Consider the following 11,483-nt stretch of genomic DNA (forward strand, 5'->3'; position numbering starts at 1 on the left):
ACCTTCAGAAAATTTTGGCTTGTTTGTTCCAACTGTGTCTATGGGCTCTTAGGACGCTCTGCCCAAAGCCATGTCCATATGGGTCTGCCCAAATAGATTGTGTGTTCTTGAGAGGGGAGAGTGTATTCATCTCACATTCCCCACTGATGCATGGGCCCTGTCGGAGGCTAAATAATGAACGGATGAATGAATAAAGTACTGTATGAACAAGTGTACAATTCTTCCAACGCCTGTATCTATTAGTTTCTGTTTATTTTAGGCTGGACTTGATCTTTTAAACCATACTCACATATATGAAAATGTTGGGGGGTGCCGGGGTGGTTCAGTGGGTTAAAGCCTCTGCCTTTGGCTCAGGTCATAATCCCAGGGTCCTGGGATGGAGTCCCACATCTGACTCTCTACTTGGCAGGGAGCCTGCTTCCCACCCCCCCTCGCCTCTCTGCCTACTTGTGATCTCTGTCTGTCAAATAAATAAATAAAATATTTTTTTAAAAAAATGTTGGGCTAGGAGAAGAGAGACCCCATGCCATGCCCACTCTCGAGCTCAAACCTTCCTAAGGATGACCCTGCTCAAAATAATAAAGCCCATCTGTAGTCCTCAGTTCCACCAGATCTTCTGTGACATTGGGGACACATCTGGGTATTTCAGCTGGGATATCCTATGTCTCTGGGAGATCAGAATCATCTCGGGATTTGAGCCCAGTCTCAGTCACCCCATTCTTACTTAGTTTTCACCCCAGGCTGGCACAGGTATCTGTTTCCAAAATAATCTTGAAATATGAAAGTATTCCAAGTATGATGGGAATTAGTTTCCCTAGCATGCATTATCTGCATATGTATGTAAATTAGCCTTAGGAATAAATAGCTAACTGAGACGCCAGGGTGGCTGAGTTGGCTAAGCATCTGCCTTCAGCTCATGTCATGATCTCAGGGTCCTGAGGTGGAGGCCTGTGTTGGGCTCCTTGCTCAGCAGGGAGCCTGCCTCTCTCTCTCTCATAGACAAATAAATAAATAAAATCTTTAAAAAAAAAATGGGGGGCGCCTGGGTGGCTCAGTGGGTTAAAGCCTCTGCCTTCGGCTCAGGTCATGGTCCCAGGGTCCTGGGATCAAGCCCCGAATTGGGCTCGCTGCCCAGCAGGGAGCCTGCTTCCTTTCCTCCCTCTCTGCCTGCCTGTCTGCCTACTTGTGATCTCTGTCTGTCAGATAAATTAAAAAAAAAAAAAAAAAGAAAAGAAATGGTATTCCACTATCTTTAAGAGAAAAAAAAAAAAGGAATAAAAGCTGATGTTGATCTCTTGATGTCCCCCGTACTTCTAGAACAGCACCTATAGTGCTTATAATTGGTTCCCTAAGCCCCACTGGAAAGTAAGCCCCATGGAGCAGCTAGGTTTCTTTGATATATAGAAAATTATATAGATCTATGTCTCATACGTGGAAGTTATGGAGCATAACACTATTTCTTGTCTTTCTATCCCTCCTGCCTAGAGAAATGTATGGCACAATAAATATGTGTTGAATATATGAATGATTCTTCTATGAATAAGAGGACCAGGAAGACCAGCAACTCCCAGAAAAAATGTCCATCAGTTGTCAGACAAGTGAAGGTTTCATTCTAAGGTCTCCCCTATTAAATCTATGAGAACTAAATTCTATTCTACTCTCTAGACCTATTCTCTTCCTTTCTGCCTTTTGTGAGTTTAGGAGCGTGGCTCTTGCATGGAGCTGTGTGGTGGAGACAACATGGTGCTCTTGCAAGACCATGGACTGAAGTCAGACCGTTCTGAGTCTAAATCTACAGTTGCCCCACCCTGAGCAAACTGCATACCAGCTCCACAGATCAGTTCTCTAATCTGTTATGAGTTATGAATACTCACTGCTAGAGTTACAGGGAAGGAAAAGGAAATAACATGTGATGTTAATTAATTTCTTACATTAGGGGCACCTGGGTGGCTCAGTCAGTTAAACGTCTGACTCCCTCTCAGCTCTTGATCTCAGGGTCGTGGGTTGGAGCCCCTAGCTGGGTTCCATGCTGGGTGTGGTGGAGGCTGCTTACAAAAAAGAAGAAGAAGAAGAAGAAGAAGAAGAAGAAGAAGAAGAAGAGGAGGAGGAAGAAAGAAAAGATTCTCACATTATTTCAGGTTAAAAGAAATCTGGTCTAAATATTTCTAGACAGAAATCATCTGATCTCTGCTATTGATGGCATACTAGGAAGTTGATTAAATGCTATCTTTATAAAGTGTCCCCATGAGCCCATAGGCTTCTGTTCCCCTCCTGAATTCATGTGCCTTATGAAACCTTTTTTCTTACTCCTTTTATTTTTTAAAAAAATTTTTATCTTTAAGTAATCTCTACACCCAACATGGGACTCCAACTCACAACCAGAGATGAAATCGCATTCTCTACTGACTGAGCCAGCCAGCCACTCCTCGTTACCTTTTCATTGCACCTTTCCTTGGTGGTTTTATATTGCTTTTTACCCCTTGTGGCAGCTGATTCCTACACATGGCATCCCTGGAGTCTTATCTTTCATGTATTCTTAGTGAGTCACTTTGGTTTTCCCCCTGGATTAAATCCTAAAGACAAATCAGTAGGTAAGTATGGCTCTCCCCCAAGCAGTAAAAGAAAATGAAAAAGAAAGGAAGGAAGGAGAGAAAGAAAGAGAGAGAGAAAGAAAGAGAAAGAAAAAGAAAAGGGAATCCTCTTTGGGGTAGTATCACATGGTTTATAGTAATGTCATGTTTTTATATTCTTTTTAGAAGTATATACCATAGTTCAAGCAGTTCAGTTTGGTTCTGTCCAAGCAGTCCCCACTTGTAGAGTAGGATCTGTATTCCAAAGTGTATTTATAAAGCCAGTTGTGTAAAACCCACAATGCCAGGGCCCAGAGAAATGAGGTTACACTGGGTCACCGCTTTCTCAGGGCAGTCTCCAAAAGTCTATCTAATCCAAACGCAGCTGATCTGGCACACTAGATGTGCTGTTCACCTAACTCAAGAACCCTGTATAGCCTTGATTCTGCAAGCGAGGGAGAGAGCACTCTGTGTTCCAGTGCTGGGTTCCGGGGACATACAGCCCTCTTCCACTCCCTCCTTGGCTGGGCCCGCAGCTAGGGGTTGGGGCTGTGCCAAGGAGGGGGCTGGGAGAAGGGCAGACAATCCTGGGCACCAGCCCCAGAAATCTGATTCTCCGCCTCAGGACATCTAGCCAGTCCTTTCACTCGCAGGAATTCTGAATAAGGGATATTAGAAATAGTAATGACGTTTGTATAGTGTTTTATAGCTTATGAACGACCTATTTTCATCCCTAATATCTCACTATCTCTTTGGTTCTTAGAACAACCCTGTTGAATTAGTTATTGTCGTATGTTATTTAACAGACAGGAAAACTGAGGCTCAGAAATGAAATGGTCTTTCTAAGGCCAGTGCTGGGGAGGAGGGTGGGTCAGGAAGAGGATGTGAGAAGAAGTTCAACTGGTGCCCCAGGATGGTTGCAGCTTCTAACCAGGTCTCCTCCCACACCCACTTGGCTGTATTTTATTCATTTGCGAAACATTTAAGCTGTGTCTACTAGGTGCTAGGCACTGTGCTAAGAGTTCTACAAATATTAGCCCACTTAAAATGGCTCAGTCTTAAGTTACGATTTACCTTCTTTTAACCCGTGCCTCAGTCACTATGCAAGCATCTTGGCAATGGGTGGTGACTTTAGCAACATTCCCTCACGGTCCATTTTTTTATTCAGAGGAGTTTGCGCTACTTAGGTGATCTCTGGCTCTCATATTTCAATTATCAGAGGAGTCACTCTCAAGAGCCAGATTCTTTTTTTTTTTTTTAAAGATTTTATTTATTTATTTGACAGAGAGAAATCACAAGTAGATGGAGAGGCAGGCAGAGAGAGGGGGGGGGAAGCGGGCTCCCCGCTGAGCAGAGAGCCCGATGCGGGACTCGATCCCAGGACCCTGAGATCACGACCTGAGCCGAAGGCAGAAGCTTAACCCACTGAGCCACCCAGGCGCCCCAAGAGCCAGATTCTTGGTCAAATGGTCTTGAATATGACGTGAGATTTTGTACGCTCAAATCTGGCAGGTCTTTCCACCACAGCTTTTCTTATTTTAAGACAAAATGAACAGTTTCTAGTCAGAGCTAAAGTGTCAGCCAAAGAAATATGTCTCTTAATCCACTCTCCATTGAATATGTCTTCAGAGCCTGGCAGTTTGTGCTTGTTAGCTCCTTGACAGCATTTGACCACCCTGAGAGGAGAGTAGCTTAGCAGTTACTAGAATGGGCTCTGAAAAATAGACCTCTGGCCTTAAATTCTGGCTCTCCTTCTTTCTATTTTGTGATCTTGGGCAAGTTGCTTGCCCTGTCTGTGCCTCAGTTTTTCTCATTTTTAGAATGCGAATAACAGGGCACCTGCCTGGCTCAGTCAGAAGAGCGTGAAGCTCCTGATCTCAGGGTGGTGAGTTCGAGCCCCATTCCGGATATAGAGATTACTTCAATATAAACAAACATGAGTGGCTCAGTCAGTTAAGCGTCTCCCCTTGGTTCGGGTCATGATCTCGGAGTCCTGGGATGGAGTCCCACACCGGACTCCCTGCTCCGTGGGAAGCCTGCTTCTCCCTCTGCCGGCCACTCCCCTGGTTTGTGCTCACTCCCTCTGTCAAACAAACAAACAAACAAATAATTCAAAAAAACATACACACAAAACCATTCCATACTATAAAATGGAAATAGTAATAGTACCAACCTTGTAATGTCATTGTGAAGATTATCCCACTCTATAGAGGAGGAAATGGAAGCTCAAGGGCACGAGCAGTACAAGGGATGTTCCCAGGACAACACAATTAGTATGTGCTTAAGCTTAAGTCTGAATTTAGAGCTGCCTGTTTCCAGATCCCCTACACTACTAACTGCAGGGATAGGTTCTACTCTGGGCCAGCTGATCCATCAGACGTGCCATGTTGAGAACAGTTTGGACCACATTGGGGCTGGATGGGAAAGAGTATGGGCACTTAGGCAGCAGCTCCTGTGAGGACAGAAGGGTGTATGTCATCTCCACTTGGCACATCCATGGACAGACCTGGACATCAATTAAGAAGAGAATCCCAGCCTCGGAGCCCCTCTAGGGCAGGCACAATGTCTTATTGATATCTGTCTCCCCAGCTCTCAGCAAGCACCTGGCCCAAATCAGGCAGGAAATACATGTTGAACAACACTGAATGGAGGTGTACAGAGACCTGCCCTCAAGGATTGGTGCTCTCTGCTCTCGGTTTGGGCAGCTTCCTTTGGTTTGCCTTAAAAAGACAGATGTCTAGTCCTTAAATGAGACATGGGGAGGCTCATATGCCCAGATTTTAAGAGCTTTAATGGCTTCCATTCTTATTTCAAGGGCAAATTTAGTATAAGAAAGATACCAATATGACATTTTGATTATAGTTTACTTGAGTCATTACAGTGAAACAACAGACAGTTTACCCAGCCTCGCCTTTATCTCTGCTGTACCTACTCACTCTTCCTCTATTGCCAATTACAAAGGCAAAATGGGTGTTACCTTAAGGGTGAGAAGTAAAAAGGATTGACAGGTGAGAGTTTAGAAATAACATCCTCTCCTTGAAACAGAATCAGTCTAGGACCTTTGATTCTGTTTCATTTTTCCTTCCCAATTGATTTATTTAATAAATTCTTTTTTCTTCTTTTCCTTTTTATTTTTTTCCCAGTGGTCTCCATACCCAACACGGGGCTCAAACTTACAGCCCTGAGATCATGAGTTTCCTGCTGTACTGCCTGAGCCAGCCAGGTTCCCTCCTTTTCCTGATTTAGAGAGAGGTGCCAAGTCCAGAGTGTTACTATTTCAGGAGCATCTAGGTAAAAAGAGCATGTGACTTTCATATGCAAACTCTTCTCAACTAGTTTGGTGCAGCCCAAGGTGAGTGCACTCTGGAGCACTTGCCCTTCACAGGGCTGTTTCTCTGGACTGAAATCTCTTGTCTAGTGTGCATTCCCAGAAAGACGCACATCGCCACCATCTTGTTCCTTAAATCTACAATGGTATTTAGATCCTGCAGCGTGAGGAGACTGGATTGATTGTTTTTGATGATGAAAGCAGGAGGCTGTGACAGATAACTTCTTTAATCCTTTTTTACCTCTAAAAAAATTACTGATCACATCCTATCAGTCAGGTGCTATACTAAATGTTTTTACATACATTATTTCATTTAGTTCTCTTAACAGCCTTAGGGAGGAGGTATCATTACCTTCTTGTCCAGATAAAGAAATCTTCAGATTCTAGAAGATTAAGTGATCTGCCAAGGCTGCATAGCTCCCACGTGGTTAAACCTCATCTATTCAATAAATGGCTCAGTTGTTAAACATCTGACTTCGGCTCAGGTCATGATCCCAGGGTCCTGGGATCCAGCCCCATGTTGGGCTCTCTGCTCAGCAGGAAATCTGCTTCTCCCTCTCCCTCTGCCCCTGCTCTCTCAATCTCTCTCTCTCTCTCTCTCTCTTTCGCATGTGCGTGTGCTCTCTCTAATAAATAAATAAATAAAATCTTGAACAAAAGATAAATCAGATGATCTACTCAGAGGGAGGAAGACCTGTTGTAGCAACCCGGAAAATCATTTCACCTCTAATAGGCTTCTGGGCCATCTCCTAAGGGACCAAGTATCAAATGAGGTAAGCAGCTGAGAGCTAGAAACATGGATTACAATCAGTGTGTAACAGTGGGTGATTCTTCTGAAGCCCACACCCCCACTGAATGCAGCAGTTAACTTCAACTTCCTGAGTCCCCCTTGCTTCTCTCATTCTGGCTTTCTCCCTGTCTCCAGCTTCCTACGAACTATCTATCCATCTCTGCCCTTTTCCTGTGTTTTTCTTTGCTGTTCCTTCTTTGAGTTTGCATGTGAAGCCTGTCAACACTGAGATGAACTGTATGTATGCATCTTGACCTCCAGAACAGTGTTTCCCAACTGTACTACAGCGCCACCAATCAACTATTTAAATCTGTTACTAGGGATCCAGGATTAAGAGAAGATGAGATGGAATCTTCCAAGTGGGAAACATGCAGCTAGATCAGGGTTTCTCAAAGTGTGGTCTGTGGACCACCTGCATTGAAGGTGTTTATGATAAGTAGAGATTCAAGGATCCCAACCCAGCCCTATTGATTTCAAATATCTTGGGATGTAGCCAAGGGTTTTGTATTTTTAACAACCCCCCTGGGAGATCTTTGAACAATACAGTAGGGATGACTGCCTAGAATAGGAATCACAAAATGGCAGCATTAAGTCAAATCCACTTGCAGACATATTTTGTTTGGGCCTTAGAGTATTTTATTTATTCGTTAAGATTTTATTTTTTTAAGGGTTAATAGTCTTTTTTTTTTTTTAAAGATTTTGTTTATTTATTTGACAGAGATCACAAGTAGGCAGGGAGGCAGGCAGAGAGAGGAGGAAGCAGGCCCCCCACTGAGCAGAGAGCCCGATGTGGGGCTCGATCCCAGGACCCTGAGATCATGACCTGAGCCGAAGGCAGAGGCTTAACCCACTGAGCCACCCAGGTGCCCCTTCATCAAGATTTTATTTATTTATTTGAGATAGAGAGAGAGAGAGCACAATCGGGGGAGTGGCAGAGGGAGAGGGAGAAGCAGACTCCTGCTGAGCAGGGAACCCGATGTGGGGCTTAATCCCAGGACCCCAAGGTCATGATTTGAGGTGAATCAAAGGCAGATGCTTAACCAACTCAGGCACCCTGGACTTATACTGTTTTCTTCAAAAATCGGCTTTTCTGCCATCTTGAAAAAATTCTTAAGGAGGCAACCCTGAGCCAATATTCAGACGACAATCATGTAACGCTATGGTAGGGACCGTAGCATGGTCACCCAGCAGGCTCTCAGTCCCCAGAGCCTCCAGAGTCTTCCATGGTGTCATGTCCTTACCTTTAGACTTGGGCTCTTCTAGGATAGATACCAGGTTTTGTCATCCATGAATCCTCAGTTCCTAAAACCATATATAAACCATATATATATATATATATACATACATATATATATATATATATATATATATATATATAAAGATTTTATTTATTTATTTGACAGACAGAGATCACAAGCAGGCAGAGAGGCAGGCAGAGAGAGAGAGAGGGAGGGAAGCAGGTTCCCTGCTGAACAGAGAGCCCGACTCAGGCCTCGATCCCAGGACCCTGAGATCATGACCGGAGCCAAAGGCAGAGGTCCAACCTCTGAGCCACCCAGGCGCCCCTAAAATCAGAATTATAGAAGAGAATGAATAAATGAGTGCTGAATGAATGAATGGGCACAAGTTTGATGATGTTTCCTGTGGCTTGGATAATTTAACTGCAGATTTTCAAAAAGTCTGTTCCTGGGCATAGGATGGATGAGTGTCTCATCCTGGTTTTGCTGCTGATACATTTTTCTATCACCTACTACTCAGGTAGGATGAGGAGGATGGATTTGTCCCTAAATTCTTCCATCTCGAACAGTGTGGCTCTCTTTGGCAGCAGGTGGGCATTATGGTTCCATTCTTAAATTGTATGTGGAGAAGAGGCAATTATGAAATCCAGTCCCAGCCAGTCTCTCTCTCTGAAGCCCCATACCTCAAAAGGCCATCTGCTGACATGGCGGTTTGGAATCTTAGTTGACCCAAGGAGGTGGCTGACCCTCACACAGTCGCCAAATGGCAGGTATTCATGGAAGCAGACCGGGCCAACTCACAGAGGAAATTCAAACAGCTCGGCCTAGTGCAGAAGCTTGTCAGCCTCAGATCCCTGCTGATTAACCCTGGGACTCTCCCCTTCCCATCAACAATACTCAACCTCAAAAAACAAACAAAAACAAAAAAACCCAGAAAACAACCCAATTTCCTACACTGACCCCAAGCACCATGTTGTTTTTTCCCCTTCTCTGCCCTCGTACATGCTGTTCTCTCTTCCTCAACCCACTCTGCCATCTAGTAAATTCCCACTGGGCCTCAACACGCAATGAAAGCGATGCCTCTGGGAAGTGATCCTAGCCACTGTCCCCGTCCCCTTCCCCTTCCCAAAGACCTAACTTTTCACTCTCTCCCTCCTCTTCCCTTGACCTTTGCCTCGTCCGTGTTCCTGCCATTGCATCTACCACAGTGCTCGCTCCTCTATGTGCTTGTTCCCTACTAGACAGTGATGTCCTTGAAGGCAAAGATGAATCTAGGAAACTTCACAGAAGCACAACCACTGCCTGTCAAGTGAAGGCTGACCAGCCACAAACCCCAGATATGCTGAGGTGAGTCAGAGAAGAGCTGACCATTAACCCTCGCCCCGCCCTCGCTCCCCTTTCCCTACCACACACACTTCTGCATTTTGAGATGCGGAGCTCACTGCTGATATTTAAAACAACAGGTGAGGTCACCCAGCTGCTGAGCATGCTGGGTCTCAACATCAGAACTGCATGACATGGGTTGTAAGGATTCTGTGTAGGTGATTTTTTGTGGGAAGCACTTAACAATAACAGCATGGTGTAGGGCAGTATTTCCTAAGCTGTTATGAAGAATCCTTTAATCCTCTTTTGGAGAATGTAAATAGATACCGTATTTAAAAAGTAATCTGGTCAAAAAAAAGTTTGGGAATGTCTGAAAACTATATTCTCCTCCAAGAAAGAAAAGTTACATATGAGCATATTAAAGATTCTAAAGTCCAGTGATATGACCGTATTAAAGACTAGAAGTCTGGGGATAAAGAACATGGTTTAATTTTGTTTCACCCAGCACTTCCAACGGACAGTGTTGAGGAAGGAATGCTGACTTGGAAGTGAGAAGGCCTGCGTTCTCATTTCCCCTCTCTCACTAATGCAGACGTGTGATCTCAAAACAGACACTTCCCCTTTTGCTGCCTCAAATTCTTCACTTGTAAAATGAAAGAATTGAAAGTGAAAATCTAAATGTCATGGTTGGATTCAATTATTTCTAACAGACTTTCTAATCCCATTTCTATTCTGCTCCAAGAGATGAACAACTCTGGCTTTGAAGCCTTTGCTGGGCCTAAAAGCCTCACACAATGGGTACTTAGCAACCCACCCCAGGAACAGCTGGGCAGGAGCTTGGCGGTTCTCTTAATGCAGCTGTTTCTGTCAGATGGCTAGATCTGAAGGGGAATTATCTTGCAATTCTGAGCTGATGTGCCAACTCTGGGATGACTTTCAACATTGTAAGAATCAGTCAACCACTTTTCCTCTCCTCCTTTGCAAGACATTCACCATTGCAAAATCATTGCTCAGAATGTCCAAAAAATGATAGATTTGACATGAAGTGAAACTCTGAGTTAAGAAAGAGCTTTGAGAGAGGAGAGATTTGATAGCTATCATCAGTCAGGACTGTGAAAATGCCAAGTCCCCGCAGGGAGACCAGATACCCAAGAATGTAGTAAGGAGATTAAGGCCCCAAGTTCTGCTGGTTTTGAGAGAAAATACAGCCAGGCCCTTTCCCTTTAAAGTGCATTTGTGGAAAAAAAAAAGTGCATCTGACTCAAGTCAGAATTCGGGATCACAGAGTTCACGTGGACAGGTGTCAGCCCACTTCTGCTGATGGCCCTGTTAGCATGATTCACATTCAGAGCAGAGAGTCCACACTTCCTGGGCCAAAAGACAGCCCCCAAATAGGCACCACTGAAGGCCCATATTATACACATGCAGAGTGGCATTTCCCTATGAATATCATCTCAGTGAAGTCAGAAATACCATCACTCAGCATAACCTATAGCCAAGATTTCCTGCATGTGTAAGGTCCACCCAGGCCAGGATCCTTCCTTCTTTCTTTTCCGCTGTCCTGAAACATTGCAAAACATTCCTATTGTTTTGTTTGTTTTAAAAATATTTTATTTACATATCTGACAGAGAGAGGGCACAAGCAGGGGGAGCAGGAGAGGGAGAAGCAGGCTTCCTGTTGAGCAGGGAGCCCGACAGCGGGGCTCTATCCCAACATTTTTGTGGAGCCCAAAGTGGAGCTTAAACCAACAACCCTGAGATCAAGACCAGAGCTGAGATCTAGAGCCAGAAACTTAACCTGTTACTAGCTGAGGACAAAGCACAAGCTGACACCCTGCCACCTCCCCCCAACTCCTGGGTGGGACATGTGTGACACTCTTTCAGGAAACTTACAATGATCTTAATGTTAATGCTTTGCTAGAGGGAAAAATACCCTTGGTTTGATAATAGCAAGGCATTCAGTACCCTGAGGTTCTCCTTTAGCATATGAAAATCTTTTAGACACCTCCTTTTTTCCTTACTTCCCCCAACCCCATAGTAATAAATTGCTCCTCACAACCCCAGGACAGCTCTTTCTGCCCACAGGTCCTGTCCCTGTGATGAAGAATAGCTGGAAGGCAGGCAGGCAGGAACAAGCCACCTGGCTGTCCTCCCACCGAGGAAACCATCCTTAAAAGGATCTTACACCACCCTGGAAGGAGCCCTCCACCCTTTCCCATGTGATAGATAGATGA

This window comes from Mustela erminea, chromosome 1, assembly GCF_009829155.1.
Source record: "Mustela erminea isolate mMusErm1 chromosome 1, mMusErm1.Pri, whole genome shotgun sequence".
Taxonomy (NCBI): Eukaryota; Metazoa; Chordata; class Mammalia; order Carnivora; family Mustelidae; genus Mustela; species Mustela erminea.